Raw genomic sequence first — 11,400 nt, forward strand, 5'->3', positions numbered from 1 at the left:
TGTTTACTGTAGAGTCTTCAGGTGTTGAGTCTCTATCGTTTACACTGTTGTCTGTAGGTATTGGGTTTAAATGATTCACATGGCACTAGTTTGTTGAGAATAATAACTAATATAGGGCCAAGTGTTAGGTAGACAGTGCCATTGACTGACTGATGAACAATCCTTAACTCCAACTACAACATCTAAAGATAAACTCTCATTAATAAAGTTCATGAATCGTGAATAACATAATTCACTTTCGTATGAATTTGTATTGATATTATTAAGTGAGAGCATCATGAAGTAAGTCCTAGTTTACCGAGCCCAGGTGTTAAATTTGCTGCACCAACTCACGAGAAACAACTAACAACAGATACAAAGGAAGCGAGTAATTAATCTGGTTTTGTTACTTATCTCATTTTTTTTTAATTGTTGTGTTCGATAAAAACTAAAACTCGGTGAACAATGCTGAACGACCCTACCTGAAGAAACACCAGAATGCATTAATACAACAACAGCGATCCTCACTTCATTCTATTCAGGACTAAGGTCAGGTGTTTGTATGTTTTAATCAACGTGATGCTGTAAGACTGGTCAGCACTATAGCGAAGAGGTGGTAGATCTTACAAAACAGATTGAAAGTTCTGTAATCGTATGTGACCTTTTGTGATCAGCTCAGTCCTTGTCCAGTCCTGTCTTAAAGATGAACATGTTTGGAGAGCAGGAATGGACGTGTACCTACCAGGATCATACCACTACCAGGTACTCCCAGCACTACTTGGTGTCTCCATTACCACCGTCAGGTACCCCACCATCACCACCAGGTACCTCCACTCCCAGGTTACACCATCACCACCACCAGGTACCTCCACTACCAGTTTACCTCAACAGGCCAACACCACTACCAGGTTACTCCAACACCACTACCAGGTTACCCCAACACCACTACCAGGTTACCCCAACACCACCAGCCAGGTACCCCTACACCGCCTGGTAACAGTAGTGGACTAGGAGTACCCATCTGGCAGGAGCATAGTGTCACCAGGGTATATATAGCGAGTGGTACAATGCCCAGGGGCGGCGACTTACATACAATACATGGAGTGAGGCGCTGGAGGGCGGGGCGCTGGTCAGACTCACATTACACTATGTTGCTCTTGGACAAAATCTGTTTAGGTAATATCCTACTAGACAAAATCCTCACCAGTAAAGTGTGTGTGTGTGTGTGTGTGTGTGTGTGTGTGTGTGTGTGTGTGTGTGTGTGTGTGTGTGTGTGTGTGTGTGTGAAGGTTAAGATGTGTTTTAGCAGGTGTTAATTTATATATATTTTGTTTACATTCACTAGGTGTGTGTGTGTGTGTGTGTGTGTGTGTGTGTCTGTGTGTAAGTCTCACACACACACACACACACACACACACACACCTGTACCCGTAGCGTGACAGTGTTGAAAAACTCGCTTGGGAACCATCGATCTAGACAAGGTATGCGACAAAATATTCTCTCCGACTAGAAACTCTTAGCGGAGAACGATCATCTTACTCAACCTTCTTCTTCTTCTTCTTCTTCTTCTTCTTCTTCTTCTTTTTTCTTCTTTCTTCTTTCTTCTTCATGAAATCGTAACGAGCCACGTACTCAGTCTTGGACAGGAAAGGGATGACATAAAAACAACACCTCAGGAAATAGCGGACAGAAGACCGTCATAAAAAAACACTATTCACTCCTGTGGTCTCCTTGTCACTTAACACTGGATGACGGTTAGCTGTTGTAAGTCCCATAAAATTAAGTAAGGAAAGCTAGATTACGTGAAGATTAAACACCCTAGCTTATTTCACATGGAGATTAGACACCCTAGTTTATTTCACCTTGAGATTAGACACCCTAGCTTGTTTCATCTGAAGATTAACCACTCTATCATTAACCTAACCCCCCCCCCCTCCAGGTAGCGTTATGGTATTTATTTAACCAGGTGAAATAATCTGGGAATGGCTAATCATCACGTAATCCAGAATGTCTTTATATTCTCTATGATAACCCTATGTTTATTCTGCCTAATGATTGTTACTAATTCAAACTTTAGTTAAGATAGTGTTTCAGGATAATTATGATACGTATTTTAGTGTTTCAGTGAACTAGTTAAAGGTGTTTCTGTAATCTTAGTTAATAGGACATATTATTCTCAGTAAGATTCTCTGCTTCAAATATTGGCTCAGGAGTGGTTCCCGCCATGCGTGTCTTCCGCGTTTGTTGACCTACAATGAGTTATCTTCTTCTCTTTACATATCAGATAAAGTAAATAAGAACAATAGAAAACAGACGTAGAATAAAGAAAAACATATAATAATTCATGCCTCTAAAGCCCTAATCATATTAATTCTGATAACGTCTTGGTCTCTGGATTTACATTGATTTTATATTCATTCATTTTGTCTCCTATCTGGTGCTAATTGACCGTATCTAGTGAAGGTAGTCCCAATGTCTGTCTGGGTGTTATTTGTGTTTGGTTACGAAGATCTTTCAACCTATATAAAAGATGTAAGAATGTTATCACAGTCCAGCAGCGTCTGTACCATCGACCAATCCAACACAGTATAACACTTTAACGCTACTGGACAACTTAAGTGCCATGGCTTGAATAAGTAACCATGAAGGATCAATTTGCTGATTCAGATTTGCACTTTCTGTTGCCCAGCGATCCTTGACATGGCTACTATCTGTGTTGTGTTTTTCAAGATATCGTCTGTTTTTTTATTGTTAGATTAAGGATTAATTTTTGTTCTATTTACGTAGTGAAAGATATATATACAATAAAGGAAACATCAACTCTGTTAAAATGTTAATCAGAAGCATCAGTGTGTAATAATTATGTTCATCTGTTCATCTGTTGTGTTATAATGTAGACTTGTGAACAATGCTTGAACTCCTTCCCTGCTGAGGCTCCTTAATACATCAAAATATTAATATGAATTTCTTCAACAAAAAAGTTTAAGGTAGAAAGTAAACCTTAGTGAATGTTGCTTAATAACTCGGGCAGTTATATCAACAGTGATAACAGCTAAGGCGTCATGCATAATGCTCCCTTAAATCTTGATGCATTCAGTAATAACACTTACAGTAATTCATTAGACATTACCATGACATTGTATCTTGTTAGCAGTTCTGTACGGCGGAGGTAACAGTGAAGTGCCCTGTGGTATTCATGAAAGTCCCGCAAATTCCTATGTTAAAATTCTCCCTGACTGGAGATAAGGAATTCTATTTAACAGGATCACCTTAAGCTAAAACATAGGCAACCGCTAAAATAGTCAACGTTTCACTGAAGCTCCGTAACTGGATTCTTTATGTAAAGAAGAAAATAAAATATGAATAATTGAGAATCTTAAGTCCTGATTCTTAACCTTTCCCTCCTAACTGGTGATAAGAGTGTGTATATTTAGGTACATTAAAATCTCAGTGGAATATCAACACCGCAGTCGTCGCCATTTTTGTGTAGTGTCGTAAGTGATAAGTTAGATACATTATCACGTCTCATTTTGGGAGGGCAAACATCGTGTTAAGTTTCTTTTGCAATATAAACAAAAGTATCCTTTAGCAAGGTTGGCATCAGATATCAATTAGTTCCTCCCTGCTTATAAATGATACTGATAGAAGAAGAAAATGCAAAATAAAGGGGAATCATATATTAAATGAACGGCAACATTACCAAAATAAAGTGGGTCGTTCTTCAGCTTACGAGGGAACGTAATACTTGACTCAGAGATGACCCGAAATGCCACTTCCTCCGACACATCCATTATTACCTTCGCGTTTCATCGTTCATTTCATTCTCTGTTGACGTAAGATTAATAATTTTGTCATTTTTTTTATTTAGCTATGCCTCGCCAAAAGGCATTCTATGTACTGGTCTTGGTGACTCATACGAACGCTGAGAGAAGTGTACTTTTTATTGTTGTAAGCGACGGCAACACTGGCTGACTAAGGTGGCGTTTCCGGGGCAACCGGTAGTGAGTGGGTCGCCGCTTTCATGCTCGTCTTCCTCCAGCTGTGTTGCGACGCCTTGTGGAGGGACGCTGACGCCGAGGTGGGCATGGTAGTAATCCAGGCTTGACAGGGGAGCGGCGTCGTAACCCAAGCTCATGCCTCTCAAAACTTCGAACCACGATTACACTTAGCTATCGTGTTATTTTTATAGCAAACATTGACAAGTACTGTAGCCACTGTACTCTGTGTAAGTGAAGCAAACTATTACCAAAATTCCTTATAACAGGAGTTAAAGTTGAGTCTCTGGAATATTGCTACTATATTTTAATTTAACTTTTCCATTTTAGTTAAGTTGACCAGTTAGGAAGGCCAACTGTACATTCTTACACCCTACCATAACAAAGAGAAAGGTTTTTTTCTCAGAAGAGTATTTACATACAGTGTAAGTTGTCATAGGAAAGCGACGCCGTCAAGGCAGCACCTTGACCGAACCTTACCTAGTATAAATGTATTCCAAGCAACTGTAAGCTATAATAGTTCATCTTTAAGGCATTCATCTCCAACTTCAGTAACCATTCATCCCTTCCTCCTCTCAGCTCACCTGGCGTGGCGGTTCAGTGAACTCGACTCCCAGTAGGTCAATACACTAATACAAATGTTTGCCCCCAACACAGTCCTGTAGGAGGCTCTGAAGGTACAGTTCCTGAAACGTCGGTCCTCAAAATGAAAAAAAAGGGCAAGAATATTTTTCAAACACTTACAAAGATGATTCTCCATCTCGTGTCCTCAACATTTTCCAGCCAAACTGTTCACATTTCAGTCTTCCTCTCTTTATCATCCCAGGTGTTGAGGTCGTTCATTCCTACACTCGGGTCATTCATCTTTGTAATCTCTACTAAACAGGACGTCGACCTCTCGCTTAACTCTGTGCGCACTCTAATTATCATTGATCTGTTTTTCTTTATATCGCTGAGGTATTGATGTTGTGCTGCTCAAAAGTAAGAGAAGTTTACGTTTTATTTTAGTATATGATGGTATAAACACCTCTCTATATTAGTTAATAATGGTAAGGATAGTTTTCTCAGTTCTGTAGGTAGATACGTCCAGTCATTGTTCTGACAAGCTACACTCGATTGCGTTATCATGAGTCATCCACTACAGACTTTTCCTGTTAATGTTGTTCCATATCAAAGATCCTCTGCCAATTGACATTCCTTTACACCCGGGACTAACTCTGGAAATCACTGCCAGGGGAAGCTGTTCATGCCATAATTTATAACCATCATTTAAAAAGATCTACAGTAGGAAGGAAACTCCACGATGAGTAGATTTGACAACGCTTTATGTATGCTCTCTCCTTACGTTATATTATTGTTAAAACAAGATCGTTAGATAGGTTAGGTTAGGTTTAGTTTTTTTTTTCGTTAAAGAGATGTGTTGGATACGATGTCTCTTGGAACAAGACGGTTCATTAGATTTATAAACTAACAGATAACACTTGATTTTTCTATCCCGACGTCTTGATTCGTCTTAATTAGGAAGTAATAGAAACACGTCTCCTATGTTATGTAGCTTCGGTGAGTAAAGAAGATGATACCGGGAAGTTAGCATACAGACCTTTGTGAATCTGGTCCCTGATGTTCAACAGAGGTACTATGTCGTGTTGTTGATATGTGGGCGGCGCGATACCACATTGATAAGAGAGTTTCAGGTAGTAGAATGCGCGCGAGTGTTGGTGACTTGTATGTAACAGTGTTTATTGTTGATGATTCTTATATGTTTCCGAAGTATTTTGCATAGGTCTTGATTTCGAGAAGGAGTATTTTGATTGGCGTGAGCTGCGTGAGTCTGTCGTCAACATGTATACAGTTACGCCATTGATAAAGCATCCTGATAAATATTGTGACGTGGAGGGAGTCTCAAGAGATCAAGAAAGGAAAAGACCAAAACACCACGAGATATTAATACAAACTACCTCCAGTAATCAAAACAAGGAAAGAGAATGTGGAGTGATGTCGGCAGTGACTAAACAGGGTGACTAAAAACGTCTCTGAGAACACTAGACAATGACAGTATTTTCTTATGACTTTCTTTAGAGTGAATATTAAACTCACAGTGTCTGAGATAGAATGTTGACAAAGACGAGAGAGATGAATCAAGCCTCGGCAAAGTTCCCTGTTTTTAATTTTCAGTCAAATACGGTAGCTTATCGTCACCAGCAGTTGTAGGAAGTTAAACAAAGATGAGAAAGAATTATATAGATGTTGTTAGGTTAGGTTAGGTTAGGTTAAGTTAGGTTGAGAGATCACTTGTGTGAAAACAATTTACGTGTATATATAGAAAAACACGGGGTATCGTATGCACTCGCTCCATGTAAATAATGTCAGCCAAAAAATGACTTTACTCGCGGTTTTTTTTTCAATTAGTACACTAAATTATTATTATTATTATTAGATAGTTCCAAAAATTTTAGTTGTATATATATATATTGACTGCCTTAAGCCTATTATTAGATTGAGTAAGGTTAAATTTTATTCCAAACTCACATAAGAAAACACAGGTATACAGATGCTATTATTGCCAGACTGTTCTCATGTTACTGAAATGGCAAACTGCTGTGGCTGGTGCTGTGCTTTTTCATACTCGACTCGACAACAATCACCACCCGATATAGTCCCAGTGTTTCATCATGTCTCCTTCGCTTCAGGGTAACCAAACACGTCACTAGTCTCTGGAGCCGTGATTTTACCCCACCACTAAAGTTATTAGGAAAGGAAAAACATTGACAAATTTAATTGAGTGTCATTTTGCCAGTCGACGTCACTTATAAAAGTTCTTAACGAATATCAACAACTTCACCAAGATGGCGTCTGGCCTCCGTTACCATGGAAACTTGATGTTATTGTAACCCGTATACACCAATGGAGCAAAATACATCCTTATTTCTACTTCTCTGATGTTTCTTTATTTTTAAGCTGTATTTTATCAACTAAACTTAACCTTACCAGCCTAATCTACCCTTACTAGACCATGGCCGCTAACACCGAGTCAGAAATTATCAGTGTTAAGTGCAAGAGACGGGCACATGGGGAGAGTAGGGAGGCTGTCAGTCGGGTGCTGGCTATAGCAGGGAGGTAGAGAGGGTCCCTTGGGCAGGATGAGTTTGTTAACTGGGCGGGTAGGGATGCCAACAGCTACACATGGACGCTGGCTGATAAGTAAGGACGCTGGCCAAGTAAGGACGCTGGTAGCTAAGTACGGATGCTGGCACCTAAGTAAGGATGCTGGCAGCTAAGTAAGGACGCTGCTAGGTAAGGACACTAATAGCTAAGTAAGGGCACGAATAGCTAAGTAAGGACGCTGGCTGCTAAGTAAGGACGCTGGTAACTAAGTAAGGCCACTGACAGCTAAGTAAGGACACTGACAGCTAAGTAAGGACACTGCCAGCTAAGTAAGGACGCTGGCTGCTAAATAAGGACACTGACAGCTAAATAAGAACACTGACAGCTAAGTAAGGACACTGTCAGCTAAGTAAGGACGCTGGCTGCTAAGTAAGGACACTGACAGCTAAATAAGAACACTGTCAGCTAAGTAAGGACGCTGGCTGCTAAATAAGGACACTGACAGCTAAGTAAGGACACTGGCAGCTAAGTGAGGACGCTGGCTGCTAAGTAAGGAATCTGCCAGCTAAATAAGAACACTGTCAGCTAAGTAAGGACGTTGGCTGCTAAGTAAGGACATTAGTTGCTAAGTATGACACTGCCACAACAAGAACATTGTCAGCTAAGTAGTGCGGTGGCTGCTAAGCAGGGATACTGTCAGCTAAGTAAGGATACTGTCTGGTTAAGTAAAGGATACTGTCAGCTGGAAAGAAGGACATTAGCAGCCGAGTAAGGACACCAGCAGCTATAAGGACACTGGACAGCTAAGTAAGGCCATTAGTTGCTAAGTAAGGACATTGGTTGCTAAGTAAGGACACTGCCAGCTAAATAAGAACATTGTCAGCTAAGTAAGGACATTGGTTGCTAAGTGAGGACACTGCCAGCTAAATAAGAACACCGTCAGCTAAGTAAGGACGCTGGCTGCTGAGTAAGGACACTGGCAGCTAAGTAAGGACGCTGGCTGCTAAGTAAGGACATTGGTTGCTAAGTAAGGACACTGCCAGCTAAATAAGAACATTGTCAGCTAAGTAAGGACGCTGGCTGCTGAGTAAGGACACTGGCAGCTAAGTAAGGACACTAGCAGCTAGGTAAGGACACTAGCAGCTAAGTAAGGACACTGACAGCTAAGTAAGGACACTGACAGCTAAGTAAGGACACTAGCAGCTAAGTAAGGACACTGACAGCTAAGTAAGGACACTAGCAGTTAAGTAAGGACATTAGCAGCTAAGTATACAGTACGAACAATAAACAGGAAGCTTCAACACAACCCTTGGAGTACAGGAGACGTAGGTATTACAAACAGCTGATACAGAATTACAGAAAATTGAAAAGCAAAAACTAAGAAGATTATTAAAGTGTCATGAAAATCTGAGGAAATTTTTAAAGGGGAAAAGATTCACTCAAGAGAAGTTTAGACAGGTGGAGAGATGAATTTTGGACAGGTGGAGAGATGAATTTTGGACAGATGGAGAGATAAATTTTAGACAGGTGGAGAGATGAATTTTGGACAGATGGAGACATGAATTTAGATAGGTAGAGAGATGAATTTTGGACAGGTAGAGAGATGAATTTTGGACAGGTAGAGAGATGAATTTTGGACAGGCGGAGAGATGAATTTTGGACAGGTAAAGGGACAAGTAGTGAAATTATGTAAAGTGTAAAATTATGTAAAGTAATATGAAAAATAGTGTAAAAAAATTAAGTTGAAACGAGTCAAACAATGTCGGTGAAGATAACGCAAGAATTAAGTAGAATTAAATAGATTACGATACACGATAGTTTAGTAAAGTTTAAGTTGGGGAAAATATTAATTATAACACAGTAAAGATACAAAGAGCTGTCAGAGAAATAGAGATTGATTGACTGGGCCAGAAACAACTTATTACAGTATTATTTATTTACTTTTTAAGGACTCAGGTGTATGTCCAAACCTTCCTCTATATGCTGGACTAATAATTATCAATAGTAAATCTGGCTGATAAGTGTCGGTACTACATAATACTACATAATGTATACATCTCGTTCTGCCATATATCTGTTCAGTCGTCACTCGAAGGTTTGCACAGCAGGCGATTAGACCACCTGAGGTAATGTGTTCCCTCTGTAGTAGTCTTGTAACCTCTGATTAAACCTTAGATAGCAGCTTGTTATGTTACTTGTATTCATTTTATAGGGCCTTCCGTATTCATAGAAGTGCCCACCAATTTTTTATTCGATGCGATTTTTTTTCACTTGTTTGTGTTTCCATGGTGATGACACTTACTAGTTAATGATGAAATTGTGTGAAAGAAGTGCGGGGTTGCAGTCTCATAAAATAGGTATATTATAACCATACTAACCTAACCTAACCTATCCTAACAGCTGGAACAGAATACTAACGCCATGTCATCAAACCCAAGCTGATACAACGAAGGAAAGTAGAGATATGATTAGAATACAATAGCACTGGCGAGAGAGAGAGAGAGAGAGAGAGAGAGAGAGAGAGAGAGAGAGAGAGAGCTAGCTGGCGATGGTGCGTCAGGTTGGCGTTGTTCTCTTGTGGCAGTGTCGGTAAATGTCAGGGCTGTTGTTTGTGTGCCTGCATTGACCCGAAGGTGTACTCTCTCTCCATTTTATATCAGTAGAAACTCGGTGTAATTTTAAGATTAATTTAGCAGTCACAGTTCTCACATCTCTAGAAAGGGGAAAATTTTTAGCGCATTAATCCCCACGAGAATCCATCTAGGTGTCGTACATTAAGTGGAACAGGTTATATGCATTCTCGTATCTCGACTATGAGGGGTGGTAATGTTAAACACTTTGAGAATTTATCTCTATCGTATCATAAGTGAATCAGTTACATACATTCTCACTTCTTCACTTACGAGAAATATTTACCATGGGGATAGTTGAGTATCTTTGTGTTCGTATTTTGAATGAGGACGTTTGGTGTGTTTTCGTATTTTCACTTTAGGGAGAGAGGAGGCGGCTTGGGAGAGAGGAGGTGGCTTGGGAGAGAGGAGGCGGCTTGGGAGAGAGGAGGCGGCTTGGGAGAGAGACGTGGGGTAAATTTTATCGTGTTAACTCAGAATCATGGCTGTGAAGAACTCATTTATTTATGTCAGTGAAGGAAGACCTCGACTTGACTATATCTTTGAAGAGGTGATTAATGAATGGCTAGAATATTGTTCGTTTTAGTTCAAGGGCGCTGATGTGACACCTCAGTAACCTCCTCCTCCTCCAGTAAGTGACTCTTGCTGCAGGAGGAGGTCTTAGTGGGATCCTTGAAGGTTTTAATTATTCCCTTAGGGCTCTTGGTGTTTATTAGATTTGGGGGGATTTTAAACCCTCTTGTTCTTAAAGTTCTAAAAATTTTCTAAAAGATTAAACGATGATGTTATTAACTCTTAAAAAAAAAGTCAAAACTCTAAAATTATCAGTTCTAAAATCTGGTGTTGTTGAGCCTTAAAAAGTCAGAGTTCTAAAAGTTGTAAATTTGGTACTCTTAAAAGTTCTAAAACCACAGAACTCTACTTAGAAATCTCTCTCTCTCTCTCTCTCTCTCTCTCTCTCTCTCTCTCTCTCTCTCTCTCTCTCTCTCTTTCTTTCTTTCTCTGGTAATGGCGGACCGCAGAAGTAAACAAATGTAAAAACAAAAGGCTGTCGCGGGATCACCTTTTAGAAGATCAAGTAAAAAGCTCTTAATCAACCAGAGAAACTTGTCGGAACTTGGAATTTAAAGAGTTGAGAGAGAGAGAGAGAGAGAGAGAGAGAGAGAGAGAACATCAATTTACACATCATTCAAATATTTTTCCCATTACCAACAATCATGTTTCTTTGGCTATCACTAACTACCATAGATACTGAGGCTGGTGGAGGGATGTATAATGGTGGTAATGGTGTCTCAGAATCACCATATATCACCCCATCACCACCACTACTTTTCTTTTAAATGGGGATATTGAGGTAAATGAATAGGTAGACCTCAGGCGATTTCAATATGGGTTTGTGTGTTGGCCCAGTTGTTTAGTCTTGGTTGACGAGAAACAGAAATGATAATCACCAACAAACACGAGAGAGAGAAAAGAGAATAGATAACCCGTGATAAAGAGGAAATAAAGCAGAAACGACTGATTTGTTTAAGAAGAGCCTCGTCCGATCCCCAAGTCAAACGAAGGACTGGGTGTGTGGAGATGATGGGATAGGCCGAGTGATGATACGAGGCGACAAGAAATGGCGGGACATCGTTCGTGAGATTTGTAACAGAAGAATTCCAACACAGCAAAAACGGTTAAGATATATA

Source organism: Homarus americanus, unplaced genomic scaffold (genome assembly GCF_018991925.1).
Source record: "Homarus americanus isolate GMGI-L3 unplaced genomic scaffold, GMGI_Hamer_2.0 scaffold32929, whole genome shotgun sequence".
NCBI classification, from domain to species: domain Eukaryota; kingdom Metazoa; phylum Arthropoda; class Malacostraca; order Decapoda; family Nephropidae; genus Homarus; species Homarus americanus.